General features: G+C 36.5%; 1 protein-coding gene across 2 annotated transcripts in view; it reads left to right on the top strand.

The window, feature by feature from the left end:
* The first annotated feature begins 8,292 nt into the window (after positions 1-8,292).
* LOC124407237 (protein tincar) overlaps positions 8,293-24,986 on the top strand; it is a 113,228-nt gene continuing 96,534 nt past the window's right edge. For both annotated transcript variants that reach the window (XM_046883194.1, XM_046883193.1), the window contains exon 1: positions 8,293-8,410. The gene's annotated coding sequence lies outside the window, so the exon portion shown is untranslated. The remainder of the gene's footprint in view (positions 8,411-24,986) is intronic.

Below are 24,986 nucleotides of genomic sequence, written 5' to 3'. Positions count from 1 at the left end.
CAGACATTCTTTATTCGGAAGTGAAGATGTGGTTTTTGATTCAAGGGTAACGGAAGTTGTGGGTAGAATTTTTATCAGGTGTTATAAATTCTCGAGAATTTCTAGATTTTCTTGGAGTCCATTCGTTTCAATCTAGTGTCTCTTATTTGTTCCAAATACGATGACTTCAATTCACTGGATTCAACGAAAGCCTTTCGAGTGAAGTATTGATTCGACTGAACCTTTTCATGTGTTTCCGAAATTGAGTCAAGTAAATATCATTTCATTTGAAGTTTGTGTCTTGTTTCTCCAAGTCCCATGTTCGTTAAGAGAAACAATTAGGTACTCCAAATAAAATTAGTACATGGAATCCGCCAACAAAAAATTCACATCGATTGAATGCCGGACTTTGTTCATCTTTTGTTCAACAGGAGCTTGTTTAGCGTAACAGGTTGAATCACCAGGCTACACTAATTTGTTTACGAGGTAAAAGAAATACTTGGACTATAAACGGCCACGAGATGGTGAATTTTCTTGCGTCCTGCTGCAAGTTTAGGATCCATTGCAAACGTGATGAAAAGCGAGTAAAGTACGCATGTTGCATCCTGTGGATTTATCATTTCATGACATAATTGTGAGTATACACGGTGAGGAATCAAATGTTGAGTCTTCTGCTATTTTTATTCATATCTAAAGAAATTTCCCTGCAAAGATTACAATTTGAAGAGCGTTAGAATCTAAGTAGGCAGACAATAAAGTCAGGTAATCGAAGAATGATGAAGAGGGCATATTTGAAGCCAATAGTTGTCTACATGTCAACCATAAGTTGGCATTGACAGCGAATAGTGTGAAAGTCGATTGTAAATTGGTTTTTCACTGTCAAAAAATGGCTAAGCGAAATTTTGAAATTTTGAGAATGACCAGATTTTTCTTATCTCACCATATCTCATCACTACCGCATCTAGTTACCATTTCTCAGGTGAACAGTAACCGTCTCTCCACCAACTTAAAGTCAAATTTTTCATCTGTCAACGTTTTGTTTGTTTTAATTAATAGTCAAACGATAGTTGATATCTCGACGAGTGTCGCACCTTGGAATACACGAAAAACTATACTTGAGTCCCTAGATATCTGACGCAACTTCAAAATAGTGAAAATGATTTTTCCGCTGCTTCAGACGCGTCTGCAGCCTCGGACTGCAGTTACATGCGAACGTCTTAAAGTTAATTATCATTAATCTGCATTAGTTAATTACTCAGCTAACTATTGTCTGCTGTGGTGAGCTTTGGAACAGTACAGTGTAGCAATGGTTCGTACAGTACCTTACATAGACACATACGAAAGATATATGTATATTCCATATGCAAATACCATATTCACGCTGCAATCCTGCAGCCAAAGCAGGTACCCATATACCTAGCTGCTACTTGCAGATGGTTTACCGCTAAACTAGGTACATTCGGGAACAGTTTGCAACTAACGCAGACGTCGAAGTTGGGACGGGGTTGAAACTTGGCACAGGGTTTATCCGGCAATGTGTTCCAAGACACTTAAGTCCAAACTCTCTGTCCACACTGCAGTCGTCGACAGCCACTGCTTCTCATCTTCAGATATCGATTCAAGATTTTCTGGGCTGGATGGTTAGAACGACGCTTGCAAATATTAAACGATGTGTAATTATAGAAAATTTGAGTTTCGGAGGTCCCATCTTGCTGCACTTTTTCTAATAGTGTATAACTAGGATGTTTCTTTTTTGAGACACTTTTTTTTTCTTCCACGACATTAAATTGTATTTTTGTTGTCCAAAATGCTTTCAGGATCAAACATGTAGTAATAAATGCGACTAATTGGTAGCAATTATGAAAGAACTCAGTTCTTTCCATGTTATTTGAATGGGAAAACTCCGAATTTCGAAAGTGACTTTTTTTTTAAATGTATTTAAATATATTTTAATTTTTTGAACTTTTGTTATTTAAATAATTAAAAAAGTACTGAACCGATCAGAGCTAAAATCAAAATTTGTAAAAGGCGTGTAGATCGAGATCAAAATCATTGAAATCCGGTAATTCGTTCTCGAATTATCGTCGCAAATAAAATTGATCACCCAAATACATGCAAACGTCCATCCGAAAATGGTCAGAGGTGATTCTGTAGTCCTTGAAACGTAGAGCTCTGGTAAAAAGTCACCGTTTCATTTTCAGAGTGATTACACCAACTTCCTTTATTCTCTGAAAACAGAGGAAAGGAAAGTTAGAAACAAGATCCGATTCGAAAAAAGCATGGAGCTTTGCAGCCGTCTTTCAAGGCAACGATATTCCATGGCGTTAAATTATTTACAAGTATAGCATATAACGCGTGTACCTCGTGAGGTATCCGACTTCGAAGGTCGTAAACCCGAGTTCAACGTATTACGTATGGCCCTAATTTATTCCTTCGAGTCTTCGGTTTCAAATATGGTATATTTTTAAAGTTCTTGGTTCGTGAACCGAAAGCCACAGTACCAGGCATCGGAAACGTGGCTGCAGCATGCCATGCTGGTTTGGCCTGGAACTAATTTATTTTGTGTCAACAGCCTCGGCAGCATGGAAACCCCAGCGTCCTGTGCGTACCAACACACGGGGGGAACGGTAACAACAAAACCGATTATACTTTTCTCACACAACAATATGACCCCATCGTATTGAAGGGCTCCACTTTGTGACCAGCGAGAGAAAAAAAAAAAAAAAAAAAAAAAAAAATGCAGGGGGTTTCACGTCGACGTGAAATGTGTCGTGTCCACTTGCAGTCTGCATTCGTTACTCTGGACTGACGTTTATTACTCTGCTTTTGTATCTGCGCACAAGATACACAGGCTCTGCACATTTATTTTGCAAATCAAATCTCGGTAGCATAAATTGCACATAACTGGAGGGGAATGTACTATACATGGTTTTGACAAGTTCAATTTTTCATGAAACTAACTTTACACTATGAAACTAATTGTTTATACATTATTCTAACCAGTGCGATCGATGAGGTGCGGATTGTTTTAGTTGAAACTATAGTCCGTATGAAGTAGTCGATTCTTATAATAATCGGTCTTCCGATTAGACGATTAATTGGCACTTCAGATGAGTTGTTTTTTCGATGTTGCGATCACTCGGTTAATCGACTCTTTCAAAGACGCGTGTTTTTTCGATTAATTAACTATTTCGATAAATCATTTCCCGATTAATTGGGTCAGTTAATTAATCAGTTTTTTGATTAATCTGTGAATTGGCTCGTAGCTAGTCAATCAAATTTGTGACTTACTTCACTGAAACATGGCACTGCAACAATACACACAAAAAAAATCGTCCAAAATCTCGTTGTCACATGGAAAACCCTTTTTGATTCGAAAATTATTTTTAATTAATTCGTTTCTTACTAAAATTTCTTCTGCATCACCTTTCCCCCCCCTAAAAACCTAATTATAACTATAATAGGTAGAAATCTTCGTGTTGCCTTTTTTAGCCTCGAAGAACAGAATAAAATCAAGTAAGAAATTACCTAAACAACTAATTTGCGCTGAAACAGCTCTCAGAATATGTTGATTGAGTGAAATGTGTGAAAAAAAAACAAATTCTTATTACTAAAATACTTTAAAAATTGTTTGATTTAAATCATCTTCAGATATAAAATTTGGAAAAAACGTTCCTCGCTTCATCGAATGAATGGCAAAAGAAACGAATAACGAGACAATCTAAAAAGTATGAAAAAATTATATAACAATCAACGGTAGACCTTTTTTAAACTTGGCAGAAAATATATTTATACCTCTCATCCTTTCAACCCTCTGACACGTCGGAGCACCGAGGCGCGATAAGACCGGAAAAGGAAAATCTTGCACTAACAGTCAAAATTGTTCCCAGCTTGGCGCCACGCTAAGTACCCACTAGCACCATGCCTCATGCCTCCACCTTTTTCATCTCAAGTTACTTTTCCCCTGCCCGCACTACAAGACGAGTGGCTCAACTTGTGCACTTGGGTTCATGCCTATCATGTATTACGGAACTTGGTGCCTGAAGCTACGAGACTCGGTGTTGAAACTGGTGTGGCCACAATGGCTGGCTGAGATTAAAAAAGTTGAGCCATTTGAAGTGTAAGCAAAACACTGTATCCGCCTGTGTCTGTGCTGGAGGAAAACACGACTCGATCGTAGTTGCAAGTTTCTATCGAGCTGGAATTTTCAAACTGTGTTCGAGGAACGTGCATTCATGTACAATTGGAGCATTATTTTTAAAATCTAATGAGATTTTTAAGCCGTTTTTGTGATTTGCTTAATTTTTTACAGTTTTTTTTTCATTTTTTTTTATTTTAGAACAAATGGAGAACGAATCACGAATGTTTCTTGCGATGGGCTGAATAGAATGGTAATTTTGGAAATAATGCTTCGTATACAAAGAAATGTTAGTTTCACAGTAGTTAGTTTTCAAAAATACTCGCCGAAAGTTAGCTTGATCAAAAAATGTTAAGAGGTCGGTCAAGATTTTTTTTTAATTCTAAAATGGTTCAAAATTGAATTATAAAAACAAAAACAATTTCTTCTCGTCATGCAATCATTTTCTACGTTTGAAATTGTAAATATTCTGAAAATTTCAACTCGATATATCAATTTATATAGGTCGTTCAAGATTTTTTTAATTTTTAAAGTAGTGTACTCTAGACGTTTTCGGAGTGACATGTAAATATAAATATTAACAAACTGTTAATTTTTTTTCTCGAAGTTTATATCTTAAAAAATTATAGAAATGAAGTTTGAGACACGAATTAAATAAATTTAGAAAAAATTTGAAATTATGAATATTCATTAATTAAAGTGCAGTAGTAATAATTGAATTTGTGATTTTTCTTCGTGTCTCCTGCTTCATTTCTATATATATATGGTATACAGTTACACACGTGACCCTCCCTCCCTCCCACCCTCCGGAATAAATAAAATTAAGGAAAAAAAGTGAAAATAAATAACCATTCGTGAAAGAACTTGGAGCTTGGACCACCTCAAACCGGTCTTTCGATCTGTCAACAGATCTCTTCGAACGGTGCTTAAGACTACACCGCTGGCTGCTGTTGCCTTAGCTGCAGATGTTTATTTGGTCCAGGCGCATCCCCGTGTATGCTGACGACGCAGTGGCGTACTTTTTTCAATTTACATTTTATGATTTTCTTGTTGTCCCGTGAATTCAAGGAATAAGGGGGACATTTATTGCTCAGAACGTATCTCAAGCTGTTGCGAAACTACGTTTTATTAAGGAATCAGAACTTTTTTTTTAAGGAAAAATTATTCGAGAAATATATCCTTTGGCTTGAGAAACGTTAAAGCGATGTTTTATCTTCTAAGATGTTGATCAAATACTTTCAGCAGTGAAATTATCAGTATTGGAAACCTGAGCAAGAATTTTAGAGCAATTGTTAAAAGACAAAAAAAGAAACGAAAACCAATGGAAAATATTTTTCCGGTTGATGAGATACTATATTACAGTATCGATAAAGGTATAAGACAATTTTTATGACGTTTTTTGGGGTGAAAGTGACACGAATAAATCTAAGTTTAAGCGAGTGTTTCAAAATGAATCCGACAAACGTGATTTCAATAATTTCTGATGAAACAACTGCTTCATATCGCATTTGCAAGTTTATAAGACCAGCTCTCGTCATCCGGCACTTTTAACCAAGTTATCTAGGAGTTGGTTAATGGGAATTGGGAAACTAGAATTCGTTAGAAAAGTGTCTGAGTTATAGCTGTGATTTGAGTGAAAGCTGAACTCAGAATTTCACAAGGAAAAAGTGGTTACTAAAAATGATAAAATTTGTGCAACCTAGAATATCGCTTCATTGACAACATAATAAGACGTTTAGAGCGTAGATAAAACAGATTCCAAGAAAGTAAACAAATACCCTCTCACTTTATGATTCAAAAGTTGTCTAAATAGCCGTAAAAATCGTGAAGTACGGACTTGAGCCAACAGGTTCTGGTGATTTTGTATTTTTTTCCCCTTCAAGTTAGAGTTAGAAATTTTTAGACGCGCCAGGATCTTCGATTCTATGGAATTACCGCACCCAAGAGGATTACATGGAAACGGATAGGTTGACCGATGGAAAAAATCCTACGAACTAGAACATAGTTTGTGGAAAGTTATCGCTCTATATGGATGTAGAAAAATACCGCGAGTCTTAATTACGATTATGGACACCACAAATCGGCGTTTATTGTCAACGAGGAAAATAAAAGTGGGTGAAATCGTAGCTAAGTGAACAGTAATTGAAAATGAATTTAACCGTGTCTTCAGCCAGTTGTAACACAAACTCGATTTTCCTATTTTTTGTTTATTTTCAAAAGCACCTCACCTGATTTTACATCATTCAAAATGAATAATTAACCCAAATCTCTTAGAAATCCTCCTCGAAATAGTCAAAAAAAATTGAACGGATATTAATTTCACTTACGGAAGGCACTGTGAAATCTGATATGGGAACGATATGCAAATGTACTTGCAGGGTCATTTTGAATAGTGCAATTCTGAAAAATAATCCTCTTGATATTCTGCAAGCTCAAGAATTTTAAACCACTTCGATAGAGAAATAAAAAAAAAAAAAAAAAAAAAAAAAAAAAAAAAAAAAAATTGCATTAAAAATCTTTAGTTTTAAACTTCTCAAAGAAAACTGTTATTTTATTATTCATTCCGTTCTTAGAACGCATAACACTGCCAATAGAATGTACGTTTTTTTTTATATCAATTACAAATGGTGCGAAATAATATGTTTGTGGAGAAAAATTTTTCTTGTAACTTCAACATTCATTTCATCTTTTTTTTAAAAACGAAAGTCATCGTACACCTAATACAGAATCGACATAGGTGACAAATATTTGAGTCCGAAAAAATGAATAACTCATACATAGAAACGAACTTGCACTTTGTTTTGGACCGAAAACAAGTAGCCTGAAGCCTAAGGCTAAATGCCTAATTTGACGAATATTACTATACAACAAAATGCATAAATGCTTCAACCTCCCGGCTAACTTGCTTTCAGATTTATGGAATTTTCATGAAAACTCGATTACGTACAACATAGTTCAATTCCATACAAATTATGTGACAATACATCCAATTTTCTCACGACGTCACCTGCATCGCCAGTCATTGTCACATAATGCGTTTATGTTTTATAAGAAAAAAAAAAAAAAAAAACAAATTAGCGCGGATAATCGAGTCGTCACGAAAATCCCCGAAACGCACGATAGCCATCCGAGTCTCGCCCGCGTCTTCACTCCCCGTTCTTCCTTTATTTATATTCCTCCCTCGCGTGCATTCTTCTTCTCGCCGGGAAGTGAGAACCGGCTCGGTCTAGGGTTAGGGGTGAATATCCGGGGGTGGCTCGAACCTTGAAGGAGAACCACTGGGATGGCGCCCTGCGTGCAGTGTGCGCAGTGCGCGGTCATTGGTTTATAAGATCTTTGGCGCGGTGCGCGTTCACGTCAGCGACTGCGCGTCGATGGCCGGCGCTCCTGTTCTTAGGCCAGAGCGAGCGTGGACGCCGCACGGAGAACATCGCGGTGTCGTTTCCGTTCCTTTCCTTTCCTTTGGTGTCGCGCAAGAGCTTCCGGTATCATATAATACTTATGTCGAATGAAGAGGTATAAAAAAGAGTGTCAAGTGGGCGCATAGTGGCGATGAAGAACCGTGTGAAATTTTATTTGGGGATATCAATTTTGAAAATTTTTTAAAATCTAAACCTTTTTGGTGGTGAATTTTTGAAAAACCTTCAATGGTGTCTCGTCGTAAGTATTATATGTGATGGTGTACAAAGACACAGGGTAAATTATGATAACGTACGTGATAGTGAAATATTGGGAAAATAAAAACTAGTGACGAGGCATATCGGCTGGGATTTAAACTAAAATTTTTATTTTAATTGAGGTGTGTCGTCTCGTTATCTGAGTGATAAAATCTCGCCTAAGTCGAGGAAGGTTAGAGCGAGGAACACAAGGATTTGGTGCGGTGTTGGATGTACTGTGAAGTGTTGTGTGGATTGTGCGAACCATGATAAACAAACCATCTAGCGAGTGGATGTAATAAACACGTGTCTAGCACCTGCACAAGGTGCCCCCGTGTGTATGTGGTTTTGGTGTTTGCACGTCGCTGTTTAATTGTTGCGATTAAATTCACACTCTTTCGTTATTACTTCCTGACACTGATATCGGTTTAAATCGATAATCGAGGTGGTTTCCAAACATTAAATTAAACAACGTTCGTCGGGACGATTAGACGAATCTTTGTGTGTAGAATAGTGGAATTTATTCGGCAATTGTTCGATCAGTTTTGGTGGTTGGATGTGGCTGTCTTCTTCACGTTAACAATCTGCTTAAGCTGAGCGAGGAATCACGGAAACGCTTTCAACCGATAGATATACGGTATGTTATACCCTCTATATCTGCTTAATACGTTGGGTTACATCTTCGATGAAATAAAATCCTTGAAGAAATGTCTCGCCTGCGAATGAAAGTTCAAGGATTTAGCTCGTTGGATGTTGTACTAAATTTTAAGGTCCGTTGTGGAACGAATGAAGAAGAAAAACCGTTTCAAAATTCAAATTTCTTATCTATGCGCTTGTAACTTTCTCACGCTTCTGAAGCGTTTCGAATGAATGATTTTTAAATGGTAAAATTTTAGATATCTTATCTTGAATATGAATCATCTCGCTTTACTGTGTAAAATATGTAATTTTTTGTTGAATTGGAGAAGCTACGTTATTACAAACAGTCAAGTTGTCTTCGCTTCAGTTTTTTCTTCCTCTATCTAAAGTCTATCCAAAGCGAATGTGCAGAGATGTCTGAAACAAGCAAGTCTGAATGGAAAAAAACAAACTTGAGGATGAATGGGATCTACATTCTTAATCAAGAGTTATGATAATTTTCCAGTCATTTTATTTACACCAATGATAGTGAACTCGAATGAAACAACATCCAGATTAATTGTTGACCAACATCTGTTGTACCACATTTGCACAAAAAAAAAAAAAATTCATGTAACGTCTGGACATCTCTATGGCGAAAAAAATTAGCCCAATATTATTAGGATCGGATCAAAAACCCTAGACTCCAATCATTTCAAGCATTTTATTTACAAAACGTTTTCTTATGTTGTTAATATCTTAACTTGTATTGTTCGAATTCACTCTATTCATTTCCATTACACGAAAATGCTGTCTTATTCGTGTTCACTATGTCATTGGTGCAAATATAATTGCTAGAGATTTTCTGAAAAAGTTTCCTTTTATTTTCATAACTTTTGATTCAAACGACGGCACCCATCGTACAGAAGTTGCTCTGAGATCAAAGGTGGTTGCATTTTTACAACATCGTTGCTAGAAAAATGTCTGAATTATAAATATTATTACAGATTTGAAAATAGTAATGTTCAGTGATCAAAACTAATCATCATTCTCTGGGTTCGAATGATAGACACGTGTGGGGGTTGCAATCTGACGACAGAGCGATAAATTTGAAGCTTAGAATTTTAATTATTCATCACCGATTTATGGATGAATTATCGATTATTGCATGATATGACAATTTTTAATTCTGCTCGAAAACCGTATGCTAATTGAATTTGAAGCTCAGTGTCCAAAATTCACTGATTTATTACTTCCATAGAGAGAGTTCGTAGATATTTCTCGAATCAATGTTTAACTTCAAATTTTGATGTAGCTTCCGAAATCAATTAATATACTCGTAAAACCTTTCCGAATGCATTGTGAGTATGAATGATTTATAACATCTTCGTTGTTATGCATCGTATGGGATACTGTATACCTAATGGATTTAGAAGACCTGAAACTGATAAGATATGCTCGTAAATAACAGTTTATCTTCAGGCTAAGGGTTAGCCCAGCTATGCGACTACACAATTTATATTTTACGGATAAAGGTGCTCACGTGTTGTACATCATATAATTTAAGGATATTCAGCTGACCGTCTACTAGCAAAGCTTCCGAGATACGAACCTTTTATAGACACTTAGCACATTCAGGGACTCGTTGTGCCTCCGAACACACACAGGCGTACGTGCACCGACGGTAACGAGGTAAATCAATTCTTGGATTTTATTACCAGCCGGTAGAGCCGCTATTCTCAAGTGTTCGAAACTGCGTGCTTCGTAAACCCCGGGCCTAATCTTCCAAGGGTGAGAAATGAGTGTTCCACATGATTTTCTCAACCGCCGTCATCCATTCCTGGCAACTCGTCGTTATTCGACTGCGATTGTTAATTATCAATACTTATCGAAGAGCAATTCTTAACAAGAATTATTTCTAATCTTGGGGTAGTCACCAAAACTGGACATGCATGAACCCATATGTGCTGTTACGTTTATGGTAGGGCCACTGAACCTGGCAATGGTACCATCGATTACCACCCAATGAATAGCAAATTTGAAACCCATGTCTCAAAAAGTATCAGAAGAATCGATTAGATCGATCGTAAGCTTTTTTACACCTTTCACTATACTGAACGTAAAGAACTATTATCACAGGTATTTCATGTACCTCAAAAGCTTGGATCGATGAAACGTAATCGAAAAGCGTGTTCCGATCAGGAATGAATAGGTTTGTTCAATATTTAATCACAATCGCACTGTGGCTAACTGGATTTCATTCAACCCTCATAAATGTACTATTTCAATTTGATATTGTTGGATTTGCATGCATGACATTTGAGATATAATTTAACGATAATCGCGAAGATAAGACGAACTCATGAAGCATGTCTATAACGTATCCTACATATTACGCTGAAATTGATGATGTGAAGGGAAGAAAAGAAGATAAAAATCAAATGTTTATATATTTGGAAATTGTCATCTGTTTTTGAACTTGAGGTAGTCATCGTAATGCCATTATCGTTCACGGAGTGTAAAGATCAGGAACCATTTTTGTGCGTCTGTGAACGATGTTTAAAAGAAAAGATAACGCATCTGGGGAAAAAAGACTTGCGCTATTTGAATTATTCTACAAACATTTGTTATACTGAATTGTTCGTATCATTCACACTCGGTATCTAAAGTTAACCGAAATATAGTTAGAACAAAACCATCGCTTTCGTGTTCAGTAACGAATAATTGATCCTGTAAATTCAGGAAGCAATTCAATTTTTTTGCCGCTCGTATTCAATTTCTCCCTGTCACTGGTGATTATACTTTCCCAGGATAAAATGAAACGGGAAGTTATAATCACCCTAAAAATAAAAACTCAGAGTTTTTACGTGATCTCGATGTTTCAAAGTCCAGAGAATCATCTCCGTCTGCGTGTGCGTGTGTGTGTGGTACAATGGTCAAAGGTGATGTTCTAGACTTTGAAACGTCGAGATCTAGTGAAAACTCAATTTCTCATTTTCGGGGTGATTGTAATAAGAAGTTAAAAAATAAAAGTCAAGTTAAGAATTTAAAGAATGAATAATTTAATTTATTCATGTTTTATGGACTCGAAACGCATCCCGGGGGAAAGTCGTTAAGCTGGCCTCATTAACCCCGGCAAAATTAACCACTTGTTCAGTTTTTCAATGCCATTTATCGCCATTGACGCTATAGCCTGCGAGGAAATGACGATGGAGATAGTAAAACCGTAAGCCTTCCGTGATATCGATTATGCAGGAATATTCCAACGATATTTAAAACCATTTTCATCGACCTTATACCAAAAATGTACTTCGAAGTCATTTAAAGATACACGATAAATTAATTATTATGCAACAGTTAAAAAGCAGGAAAACGTTTATGTGTATTCGGGATACGTTGACGTGAATTAACCGAAAGTTTTTCCTGCACAACCGTGAAAAAATTTTGGAATATACAATTACTGTACAATTAAGAACAAAATCTATAGTAGTCTTTGGTAAAAACTGATGTGGAAATATTCTAATAGACTAAAGCAAGATCGCTTCCGGTACTACTAGTCCAATAAAAATAGGTCTGAATTCAAAATATATTGTTCAAAACCTCAAATTTAGCTGTTTTCCCGAAACCCGAGCTATGCAGCTCAAAAATGACTTCAGATTTGAGTTCCTGAAGGTCGAAAATCCCTGGAAAACCAAAATGCAGCCATTAGACGAATATTTTGAATTCAGACCTATTCTCACTAGCCTATAGACGCTGCCGTAAGCGTATGGCGTTACTACACATGTGTTGTTTATTGATTTCCTCGAAGCTAACCGGATACTGTAATACAGAAAAAATCACACACACACATAAACATCATGGTATCTAAATGGATGACGCAATGATGATTCCGGGAGAAGAATTACACACTGACAAAGGTCACTCAGGCCAAAGAAATAAAGAAGTTGAAACAGCACCGCTTTGTGCATTAATTAATTGACATATTCGGCCATCGGTTTATTGCCTCTAATAGTATAAACTACTGTCTCCGGCTCCAATATCATGACTAATACAGCAAAGAGGCTTCTACGTGCCGGTGGTTAAGGTACCGAAAGAATTCATTCGCGATTCGATACGCGAAATGCAGATTACTCAACGGTAATATACAAATCTAGTTTCGTAATCAAACATTTCCCTTGAGTTTTCGGTGAAATATTAACCATCGAAGGATTCTTGAACACATCTGTTGATGATGCTTAGATGCTCGTGAATCATATCTCGATGAGTAATTTCAACCGGCGCATGACTTGGAATCCGAGACATTGGTGCGATGGAGATTATTTCTTTTCTTTTTTTTTTTTATTTCCTCTTTTGTATACGATATATGATATGAGATTTTTCACGCTGTATGCCTGTGTGACTGAACGGTAAATACCAACTTTTCACTTTCAAAGTCAACGTGTCGTCGTTTCCGACAATATTGATCGAGATGGGAATGTGGATAAAGACATCAGGGGGGATGATCCGTGAAGAAGGCATGGCTTTAATATTAAATTAAACGTCACCGATGTCAATCGGTCACTGTCATTTCGTTGGAAGTATTCTTTCGTATTTAGTTCTACTTTTGTTTGTATTTTTTCCATAACTTCGTCAATTTATTTTCAGGAAATGATTTTATTATATACAGTGTTATTCGTTGAAAGTCTATCGTTGTTGTAATTATGGCTGTTGACACGGAAAAGGGACGTAACGTTATATTCTAAAGAAGAATATGCGGTTACGAGAAAATTAACGTGTAAGTGTTATTAATATACTGTTCTAAATGCAAATATCGTCGCAAATATGCCTCGGTGAAATTGCTTGAATGCCTTGAAGGTAAAATGTAAATTTTGCGGTAGAATCTGCGACGAGTTATGTCTTTTTACTATACTAAAGACTCTGGCTGTGGCTTGGAACGTATTAAGCAATACATAAAAACACATCTTATTTTATGAATTCAGAAAAATGCAGAAATTAGTTTTTAGGTATTTGAACGAGCAACCGTTGCAAGCAAAAACCAAGTCGATATCTCGTCGGACGTAAGAATATCGAGAAATCGGCGAAAACACGTTTCAATCCTTTTTCATCCCCTTACGAATCAAATTTCGAAAAATCTCTTCTTACTGCGTGCTTACGTCATTAAAGAAATATACTTTAATACGTCACGGGTAGAATAAAATTTCTAGATTTGAATAATTCGATTGAAATCATAGTGGAGAAATGATTTATTACATCCGTCAATTTCATTCAGTATTTTAGGATTCCCAGTGATTTCTAGTCTATAGTATAAAATAGTTTTATGACGAACAGGTAATCGTTCCACGCTTAAATCGCACTTGATTTTACTCTTGAAATGATTAGCCACGTGTGAATAATTATTCTGTATAGTATGAAGAATTATTTAAACGGTGCGATAACCGCTCACGTAAATCCATTCGGAATAATTTAAGTATGCACGCACATCGACACGTACATCCGCATAGTTGTATGACAATTGTGACGCAACGTCGCACAATTCGAGTTGTAAATAAATTCACGTAGTTGATGTCCAGCAAAACTCGAAGCAAAAATTTCCTACACGTTGAACAAATTGTAGAAGTTGAAGAATAACTTTGGCAGATTAGACCGTGAAATTCTGAAGCCTCATCCTCTTGTCTAAGGCATCGAAGCATTATTTTCAAACTCGTTTGATACTTTTCACACTTTCCGGGAAATGGTTTTGGATGACTTTCTAAGATGCTACATCACTGCGCTAGTTCAATGACATGAAATTGATATAACGTCAGAGTCTTTATATGGCTATGCAGAATTGAAGGTTTGTTGAACTTCTAAAATTTATGTAAATATAATCGATTAAACATACAAACTTTGATAAATATCGTGCAACAATAACTCAAGAAGTAGTACGAGACTGAAGTTAAAAATGATTATTGTTCATTGTTAGAAAGACTTTTAAGTAGTTGGTTTTTCAAAATAAGAGCATCTTTCGTTTATCATTGTTTACTAAATTTCGGACATCGCTCAAGATACGAAGTATCGATTTTTCCTAATCACGTATCGTTCAAGTAACGTTACCAACTTCATCCTCATGAAATAACGAATTTCTAAGTTTATTCGAATCGAAAATGTTTAAAGTAATAGCATGAAAATTTGCTCGAACATTATATTCAATTGTAAAAAGGGATAAAATCTTTTTCACAACCACACACTCAATGTGTATACATATACGATGTAGGTATACGAATTGAAAGGGAAGTCCCTACGGGGTGTTTTTCTGAATCAACGTTAGCGTGTGGAAGCCGTGTTATAAGGTCATGGCAATTTACATCATATTCCCCATTCCGAGGCTCCCCTCAAATATACGGGCAAAATACAAGAATCGTGTAGCAATCAGCAATTTTTTTTGCAACGCCACACGACATTCTCAATTTAAATACACCAGCTTAATCTCTCGTTATGATTGCTCATGAATTACGATACCATTTCCCACGCCTACCCTTCACCCCTGCATTAACACATATATGGGTAACCAGTTGCACACACACACACACACACACACACACACACACACACACACATAAACATGGACAACGATTTTACACGACAAGATTTTGCTCAATTATCCTCGTAAAATTTAAAAATTACTCAACGAAACTTGAATTGTATTAAACACTTTTGACGAACGTACCAATTTTTCTATTCATTTTTTTGTTTGTTAGAATTCGCTTTTTTCTTCTTCCTACGAAACTGAGAATAGATTTAAAATCGTCTACAGTCACGTTCTAAGAGACGTATAATGTAATCGAGAGAATTTCGATATTTGATTGACACAGTCTTCATACGGAAGAAATAATCAAAGATTATAGTAATCTAGTGGAAAAAGCTTGAACGTGATAACAATTTTTTTTTTTTCATTTTGGAAATCGAAAAATGGAGGTTCAGATTTATCCTCATAATTCTATAAAAGTATCGAGGCTTCTACGTATTCAAAAAATTTTTATTTTCGGATTTCACTATCTTATTTGAACGAAGATTAGAACGTTTGGCTGCTTCAGCCTCGTTGCATTGCAAGATTAGCTCGTATTGCTATTTGTCGAGCAGCGTAACAAGTAGTAAAACAGAGTTTAAAATCAGAGAAAATTTCACACATTTGTTAACAAAATAGAGAGGAAAATTCGGCTTATTATTCAAACCAGATCTTCGTACTTTCTGTAAAATGAATGACATATTATGATGATCATCGTACGACGGAACTTCTTCGAATGATCAAGACGTTGCGTTATAAAAAGCGATACTGTTTTTTATACCGTATATTTCACTCGCATTCCACAGGGGAAAAAGTACTTGAGATGCCTCGGGTATATATATATATATATATATCTTCAAGCTCTGGTGACGTCAACACTTCTTGACTTCTATCGCTGCAACGGCAGTGAATTATCTCGATAATGATGCTTTTGTAATTGAGCTTATGGAGGCGAGACTGAAACCTCTTCTCTCAACTCTCTCTCTCTCTCTCTTTCTCTCTTTCCCTTTTTCTTTATCGTTCTTCCCGTTGCGCAATTCGAACGAGTCTTGTTACTATGTTCTCATTAGGATTGAACGGATTAAAAAAAGATGAGGAAGGGTCTGAAGAAATTATTACCTACAAGCAGCAAGTGCAGATCGCTGGTCGAGCGATTAATTACAGCATGTATCTTGTTCAACGAAGCTTGAAACAGTTTGACGTAAAAGAGATATCAGTGTGGCCACGCATGGAAAGATCTATAATTTATCTGCACGATGGTAAAAATAAATCTTATATCTTCTTCAAAATTACTTGTAGATGATGCTATATATGTATAAATTGCGCGTGTAGAATTGTCGGGAGAATTTCCATGGCGAAAATTTTTCAACAACTTCTCTTATCGTTACTTACGCAAATTGTACGGTGATATTGATATCCAACAATTGACAATGTCTTGAAATAATTATAACATAATTTTCTGCTCTACACGTTGGTCGAGTCATTTTTCATCTATCGACAGCAATTTTTGAGGAAAATTAAAAAAAAAAAAAAAAAACGTCAAATTTGGTTACACAGATCAAAAATGACTTCAGATTTGAACTCCGTGAGGGACGAAAATCCCGAAAAATCAAAATGCACCCACGAGCCACGAATATTTTCAATTCAGATCTAATTTTACTGGACTACTAGTCGTAAGTCTCGTGTTGCCTACAAGCTACGTATTGTTTGAGGAAAGGTCAGAGACTCCTCGTGAATACAATCGGCTTTCCAATCACAAACACGCCCACCTTTACCTCTCTCCGGTCACCCCGCGCCATTATTGCAACCTTCTATACATGCGTGCCCTTCCAGCACCTCTTCGCATTGTTAGTATCTATGTACATATAATCTCAAGTCGGCATGCAGAACGTACTCTCGTATCCATGGGTCGTTGACGTTGAGAGATTCTCCCGCAGAATTTACCTCGGTGAAAGGTTTGGAGGAATGTTACTATTTTATTTGCATTTTTTAACCTTACGCAATTTTCAAGTTCGTTTGTATAATTTGGAAATAGCGTACATCGATGACGGTTACATAGATCAAAAGTTGACTGTCGAGATAACGAGGGTGATAAAGAGATTGCAAAGATTGCAAAATGATTTCAAACATCAAAATTAATGATTACAAGAAAATTTCTAACATTACGACGTGATACGACTTATACAGATTACAAATAAATTGTGAAAATTACAAGGGATTGTGGATGTTACACGGATTACAAAGATCTTGACATGAAAAACACATAAGAAGGACATAAGATTTATACAAGGGCTTACAGTTGTCACAAGTCATTACAAAGATCACGAAGAATATAAAGGGGTTTAAAAAGATGACTAGAGATTATAAAAATTGACTTCGTTTTCTAGTTATTGAAATAATTTTACCGATCAATCCGAGCCATTGTTCTGGGATTAACGAAACGTTTTAAACACTATTTTTCGTCTTCGTAATTCCATGTTATGATCGATTAGTTATTTGAAATTGTCGCATCTTGCAGCAGTTTCGTCTGTGTATTACTTTCTAATGTCTATTCAGTTCATCGTTCTTCTGTCATCTTATATATTCTTTCAATGGTACTTTACCATTTCCTTATTTGCCTCATTAAGCACCACTTGGCTGTTATTCAATTTTTCCATCTTGCGATTCCATCGATTTATCATACAGGTACCTCACCACTCTAACATGTCTTTCAAGTTTTATAAATATGTACTTGCTTTCCTTTTGAAAGCCTTTTGTCTCTTCGCAACTTGTTGCAACGTTTCGTAGCTTTTATATTGTGATTTACAAACTCTTTGTCACATGCGTTGTGTCATATGCAGTCTCTATTCACGGTATGAAGTTCATATGTAGCCTGGAAATCATAATCGAATCATAATTCGTTCTCTACTTCCACATCACCGCACGGTTAACGCAAATCCTATTGCTGTAGGTATAAATAACGCTCTTCCCACCGGATTTACCATATACCACCGCATTTCGTTGCTGGGTTCGTAATTATAGTAATAACAGCTGACGATGAGATAATCTGTCACCTCAATCATTTTCGTGCAGCTGATCTCAGTGTTCATCTTGGGATGTAAAGCTTTATAAAGAACCGAGAATATCTGATCAGGATGATGCCTTATAGTAGTTAGAATACTTGAGAAAATGTATATTGATTCACAATTAATATATATATATATATATATATATATATATGTATACACGTCATGTTATATCGTTTTACTAGTGCGCAAAGTGGGAACTTTCCACACGATTTTTCTGTACTTCGGAAATTTGACTTCGTGATATTTCTCAAGTCTTTTTTTATACCAAATAATTCAGGTCACTCATAATATTCATTACTGCCTTAACTTTTCGGCTAATTTGTTTTCGATCCGAAACAAAATGCGAGTTCGATTCTGTTACACGCATCATGTGACAATGACTGGCAATGTGACTGGCGTAAGTGAATTCAATGCATTGTCAAATGATTTGTATAGAATCGTCATTGTCGTGTCACGATCGGCGTAGAATTGAACTTGCATTTTGTTTTGGATCAAAAACAAGTTAGTCGAAACGTTGAAGGATTAATGTAATTTTATTTACAATAAATTTGATGTTCCGAAAATCCTTCAGGAAATCTTAATCCCCTGCAGGACGTGGATTGAACATTGATTGCATCGCATTGATTTGTTGAGATTGAAACACCGTGTGCAGCACGCCCAGCGCGAGAACCATCGTGTTATTTTCACCTTTCTCGACGCACCACGCGAGACTCCCATTTTCTAAATTTATACTTTCCCGCATCTAGTTAGTCGTTTTGCTCTATACCCTTCAACTCTATATCCGTAACACAGCGCAGCTTCAAGTTGGAGTTCACGTGCGGTGCAGCCGCATCAGGGTTAGATCCTGAGATTTGGAAAATCAGCTAGAGATCGAAAACTCTACTCGATGGATAGACGGCATATCGCATTTTTTCTTGTGTTTTTAATCACTCTGCAAATCGGATAGAAGCTAGTCAATAAGGTCTTACGTCAAGGCTAACCAAACGCGTGGTTGGCTGTCTTCATATCTGAGTTCAAATTTGAGATCCTTCGACTAGATTTCATTGTTCTTCTTTTATGGTTAGGTGCCAATTGCGAAAAGCTATAGATATTATCATCGAAGAGAAGAGGAGATTCTTAAGGGGGTTTGAAATCACTTCATTTGTCCTAATTCAAACTTCTTATTCATAAACGTGGAATGCAAGAGATACTTTCAATGATCAGTTGTACGGAATATCGCTGCACGAACACTTGATTTGAAACGGAGAGACTCGAAAGAGAACAGATAGCGGACCTAATAAATACTTTTTATAGATCAGGACAGGCTTGAGAACTATCGTATTACAAGCGCTGCCCATTTGCCACGAGTATATATGAAGAAACAGTCTGAATAACCAAAATACGAAAATATATTCTTTGAATTTAAAGAAACAATCAGAATAACTGAAGTATAAACTGACGGTTTGTTGTTCCGAGTTTGTTGTTTATTGCTAGGCGTATCTATGTCAGCACTCTGTGCATAAAATAGTACCTTGTGTAATATGATACTATTAGAAATCTTTCTAAATTGTAATCTTTTATCGTTAATAAGTATCTAGCAATCCTTTTCTTCGTTATAAGGTCCCATTTAGTAAAGGTATGTTCCGACACGTTACAGATTATTGTCACTAGTCGTAACAAAAACGCGGGCCTCTTAATTTCATAAACTAATTGAATCTAGAACTAATCGATTGCGATGTAAAATTCAACAGGTATAAATGACACGGGAAACGAACGGAGAGTAATCAACGATGCAATTGCCAGCTCGTGTGATGCCCAGCAGCCACTGAATTAAATATGAGGACATTTAAGCACTCGTTATTCCTTCTCTTGGCGGGCGCACGTTTAGTATACTTTCCCGATACGGGACAAATTGAATACTCGTCAGTGGGTAAAAACGAGAAATTCTATTCCTATCTGCCTAGGTTGAAAATCAAAGCCGGACGTCTTTTTACGGTTTGATCTTGTTGGCAAGAAAAATTAATTCAATACCATCACAATCGCATGAGGAACGCCAGGGTTTAATCATTTTGAACGTCTCGTTTATAAAGATTTTTCTTAAATTGTTTGTGTCTTAGAAAACGTCTTTCTTCTTTCTTTTTTTTCTAACTCTTCATTCATACCGTCATTGAATTGTCAACTACTTTACGGATAGTAAAACTATTCTTTCTCATTACGCAGTCACAGTTCTGACTATATTTTGTGGTAGTTAAACCGAAAACTCAACTAATTAGAAAAAAAAAACAGCCACACACACACACAGGCACAGATTCATTGTTAAAATAACTAGAAAATTTATCATTGCCGACTAAAATAATTCTGAATGTTATTGCAACGATACCAATTTTTCCTAGAAATTTTTAGTACCATTTGAACAAATGATATTGCGCTTAGTGTGGGTGTGGAAAAATTCTCATTCAATGAAAAAAATCTCACGTGACGTGACGCTGGTCTTATTTCTCGGAAACAATTTTTTTTTTTTTTTTTTATCACCGTTGACGAAGCATCGGCTGCAATACCTCGGAAAGAAGAGCCGCCTTTGTAATTTCGATATTCATGAGGTGAATTACGAGGCAAAGCGTGCTGAGATATGGTTATGCTTACACGCGTAGTTACGTCTTGGATATGCCCTGAGTAGGTACCAGGGCGGAGGGGAAGGAAGCGATACGGCAACGGATAGCATACCTGAGAAGCAGGTGCTGTTCCTTCCTTCCTTCAGGTTCAACCACTTTCGTGTCTCCCACATCATTTTTCACCTACCTTCCGCCTGATTCTCTTACACTCTGTTCAACCCTTTTCCATCGAAGTCATCCGGTCGTGATAAAGATAAAGATCTTACTGTAGACGTGGTTTTCGATTTCGATCCATTGAATTGTCAATTTCTCCAAGCCCAGTGCACGCGCGATACTAATTGACTCCGGAAATGTTTGAACTGGTTATGGGAAGCGGATAAGAAAAAGAAAGTCAAACCTGGAGGCTTGGTCAAATTGGTTTCATAATCAAGGATTTTATATTTTCATTCTAATAATTGTAAGGGAAATATCAATCAGAACTAAATCACTTTTATCGATTGTTATGAATTGTCAATATAGTCTTGGATTTTATACTTTCCAATTCAAACACTGGGTTTATAGTGAAATAATATGTGTATAGTCTGAGTCCCTCAATACCGCATCGAAATGTCCTTAAATTTTGCGTGTTCTTCAAAAGTCCTGGAAACTATCCTTGAATTTTTCTTGTGTCCTGGAAATATTCTGTCTTCAATGTTCCTCAATAACCTGAAATGTTCTGGAAATGTTTTTGAATTTGTTACGGATGTTTTTTTTCTTCAATTTTTTTTAATAAAAATGCAAAAGTCATCAGAATTACCTCAAAACCTTTAAGGGATCTTCGAATTTGATATCGCAACTTGAAAATCCAAGTTCTAATTCAAGCCCAGAACCAATGCGCGTTGCGCACCGAGTCTCATCCCGAATATTTTCTTTCCAACATATTTCCTGACGCAAAGTTTACCGATTTGTCAATTTCCTGGTACCTAAACTCGTAGTCAATTCCATCAACAGTCGTCGACGATGGTCGAACTGCTTCTTCCGAACATCTTACTCTGATTACTGGGTGTTCGTGGTTCTTGGGTAAATGCATAATTTGGTACTTACCGATAAAGGAGGTGGTTCCTTCGAGGTATACAAATCGGTTATATTACCTACCCACCTATAGCCGAAGCTGTATTCTACACAAATACCTATAAGACGATACACGAATGGCTCACGTACGTGCGCGAGATGCTCGACTCTATACAAACGAGCGTCTGCGAGATGAAAAACCGGTTCAAGCTCTTGCTGAACCCGCTCCTTCGCGCGTGGCTTGCATTATAAACCCAGTTGCATCCTGCAATACATGAGGTGAAATATCACAAGTCTTCGTTTCACACCGCTCGTGTATATATATGCATGAATTATTACCTACTATTCACGCAATTAATCGCATCTGATTTTTGATAAAAAATGTTTGCCTATAAAAGTTAGACACAAGTTGTTAGACGGAGGAAGAATGGTTAAAAAAAATCAAACTGAGATCGATCGATGATTTTTTTTGTTAATTCGGACACTCCACATCCTCTATAATATCTACATACAAAAGAGTGAAGCATGAAGCCCCTAGTTTTCATCTAGTTAACATTATTTGTATAATAATCAGCATTTCTTTGGCTACCAATTATTTCTTAAATGTTCCTCATTATTTTCATTCCGTTGATATTATTTTCATAACTTGCCTTCTTTTTCTGCGATGTGGAAGTCTGACAAATACTGGCTTCACGTTTCTCACCCCTCTCTTCGAACGGCACAAAACCGAAGGAAAACACATAAAGGAACTTGGGCAACTTGTGTTACGGAACTTTTTTTTACACCTCGACGATTCATCGATTCATTTCTTTCTCATACCCACAACCATTATACTCCAGCTGCAGGCCACTTGAGAACCCGACGAAAGTATCGAACTTTTTTAACAACTGCGATTTTTATTCGAATCAACTTTTTCCTTTCCCTCATCATCATCCTCCTCCTCCTCCCCTTCTTCTTGTTACCCGCGTTTCTTCAATTAAACGCTCTGTCGCACACATTGACTCCTGGAATTCTTTTTTTCATTGCTTCAAAAAATGACGACGCTGCTGCTTCTTAATTTTTCCTTTCCCCCACAATTATCCGACGAAATAACGAACAGTTTTCTGATTTTTTAAGCCCAGAATGCGTGCTGGCTGCTTTCGCTGGAAATAATTTTTTGTGAAAAAAGAGAAATCGATGGGTACTACCTTGTCTTCCATTCCAATTTTGGCAAAGTTGAAGGTTGATCTGCAATCCTGCCTGTAAAAAACACTCGTACCTTAATTAATATGATCGAAAACTTTGAAAAAATTACTGCAAACATAATTCAGTCGCAAAAGTTTGTATTCCAAAGTTCGTTGAAATTCTCGGAAAATTTTAGAGTTAGCGTCTAACATATTGAAACTGAAAGTGGGAATGTGTTGGAAAGCTTATTGGAACATCGTCTTAATAAGAAGAATGTGCTGTTCGAATTTCATGTAAATCGGCCCAGCGATTCGTCTGTTAAGTATTCTGCCTGCGCAAAAACTCATTGACAGATGCAGGTGATTGAAAATTGTGATAAAAATCTTGAAAACGTATTTTAATAGCATAAAGTTGTAATTCAAAGTTCATCGAAATATCTCGAAGAATACGGAAATTCAGAAATTCCGAAAAATTTGGAAAATCGTCATTTTTAAACCGGATGTGAAGAAGGTCATTCGACAAAGTTGCCGACAATTATCTGTTACGAAAATTCCATCCGCAGAGGTATAAATCCGATTTCGAAAATGATTGGCAACGATTTTATACGTGATCAAATATGTTTTTGTTTTCGATCCGTGTCTTAAAAGTTTTTTGGTCGTGTCTTATAAAAAATAAGAACAAATCCAGTTCATCGCCAGGGTGAAATGGAACGTGAAAATGGATAGGCGTAGGTCGGGCTTGACGTAAAATTTTACACTGATCTAGATGATCAATGGTGATCATCGATGCAGGCCGGCAGATGGTCGGGAAATGGCAGCGACGCGATCGAGAAGACAAACTTGCAAGACGAGCGGCAGCTAAGGCTTTGATTTTTCAAGTCGAGAATCACTGCGAGACACCTGCTCGCCCAAATGCAGTCTTATATCCGCGCATACCTGCCTGGGTTTCTCCTCCATCATACTATACCATATTCTCTTGTCCTTGGACCCGCTACCTGTTCTAACCGGACAGATGTTTCTCTCCTCTCCTCTCCTCTCTTCTCCTCTTCAAGGGCCACGTGATTTTTATTTCCAAATAAGATTTCCCGCTGATTTTTGTCAAGATGCAGCTGCGATCTGCTGCTCGAGAATATCTGGCACTGAATTGACGAGGGAAATTCATAATTCGCGGATGCGAATAGACCAGGATTACTGAAACTTTAGAGATTTAAGTATAGCGAAAATGTCTGTTCAGTATGACGGAAGTCGCAGGATTAATGGTATTTCAGCATTTTCAAAATTCAATTATGAAATCATAGAGATGTCATGGAATTGGTTATGGATTGGATATCTTATGGTCGTAACAATTCTGGAATTTCTATAGGAATTGAAGCCCTAATTTAGAACAGTTTGATTCAATATTGAAATGTGACTTCAGATGTAGAATATCTTCTTTACACGAAAAGTCCTTTCGAAAGTAAATCATGCTAGGATTCGACTTATCGGTATCTAAATAATCGATAAAATATACACGTCTGTGGTCTAAAGCGAATCGTTGATTTTTTCTCATATCTATTGTGTCTAGCTGAGTTTAATTTTTCACAGTATACTTATAATCCAGAAACAAATTTTGATAAAGAATGAGCTTACGTTGGAAAAAAACTAAAATTATCTCAGTATGAACAAATATGTACAGTAATGGTTGTTTCACAATTGAAGCATTTTTTCCCCTTCGAATGATACATGATGAGTAACGATTTTTGATGAGAATTTTTTATTTACCTGTAAAATGAGGTTCTTAAATGATTTCCACAAATCACATTGGATCTGAACTATTTAACCTGTGGCCAAAACCATAAACTCTTGAATCCCAATTCCCTCGGGAGAATTCACGGCTTGTGGACCACGGATTCTAGTGCAGAGAGAGATTCACCTTCACATCGAAGTAACCCGTTTTCGTTTCAAATAAAGCTTAACCAAGTAATAACTTAATTAACGACACACATAAATCATTCGTTTTATACTTTTCGATTCTGACATTGGTTTTTGTCGTGTGCGACGCAGTATTAAAAATATCACTACATTCGAAATTTTTAGAGATTCTTCTCGGTCGGATTATTTATAAACGTTGATTTATGTTTACGATGATCTTGTTGTTCGTAATCCGTTTGGTCGTTGGTCAAATTTTTAAATACTTGGT

The sequence above is a fragment of the Diprion similis genome, chromosome 6 (assembly GCF_021155765.1).
Source record: "Diprion similis isolate iyDipSimi1 chromosome 6, iyDipSimi1.1, whole genome shotgun sequence".
Lineage (NCBI taxonomy): Eukaryota > Metazoa > Arthropoda > Insecta > Hymenoptera > Diprionidae > Diprion > Diprion similis.
Note: the sequence above shows the minus strand (reverse complement) of the source record. Positions and strands in the feature narration are given on the sequence as shown.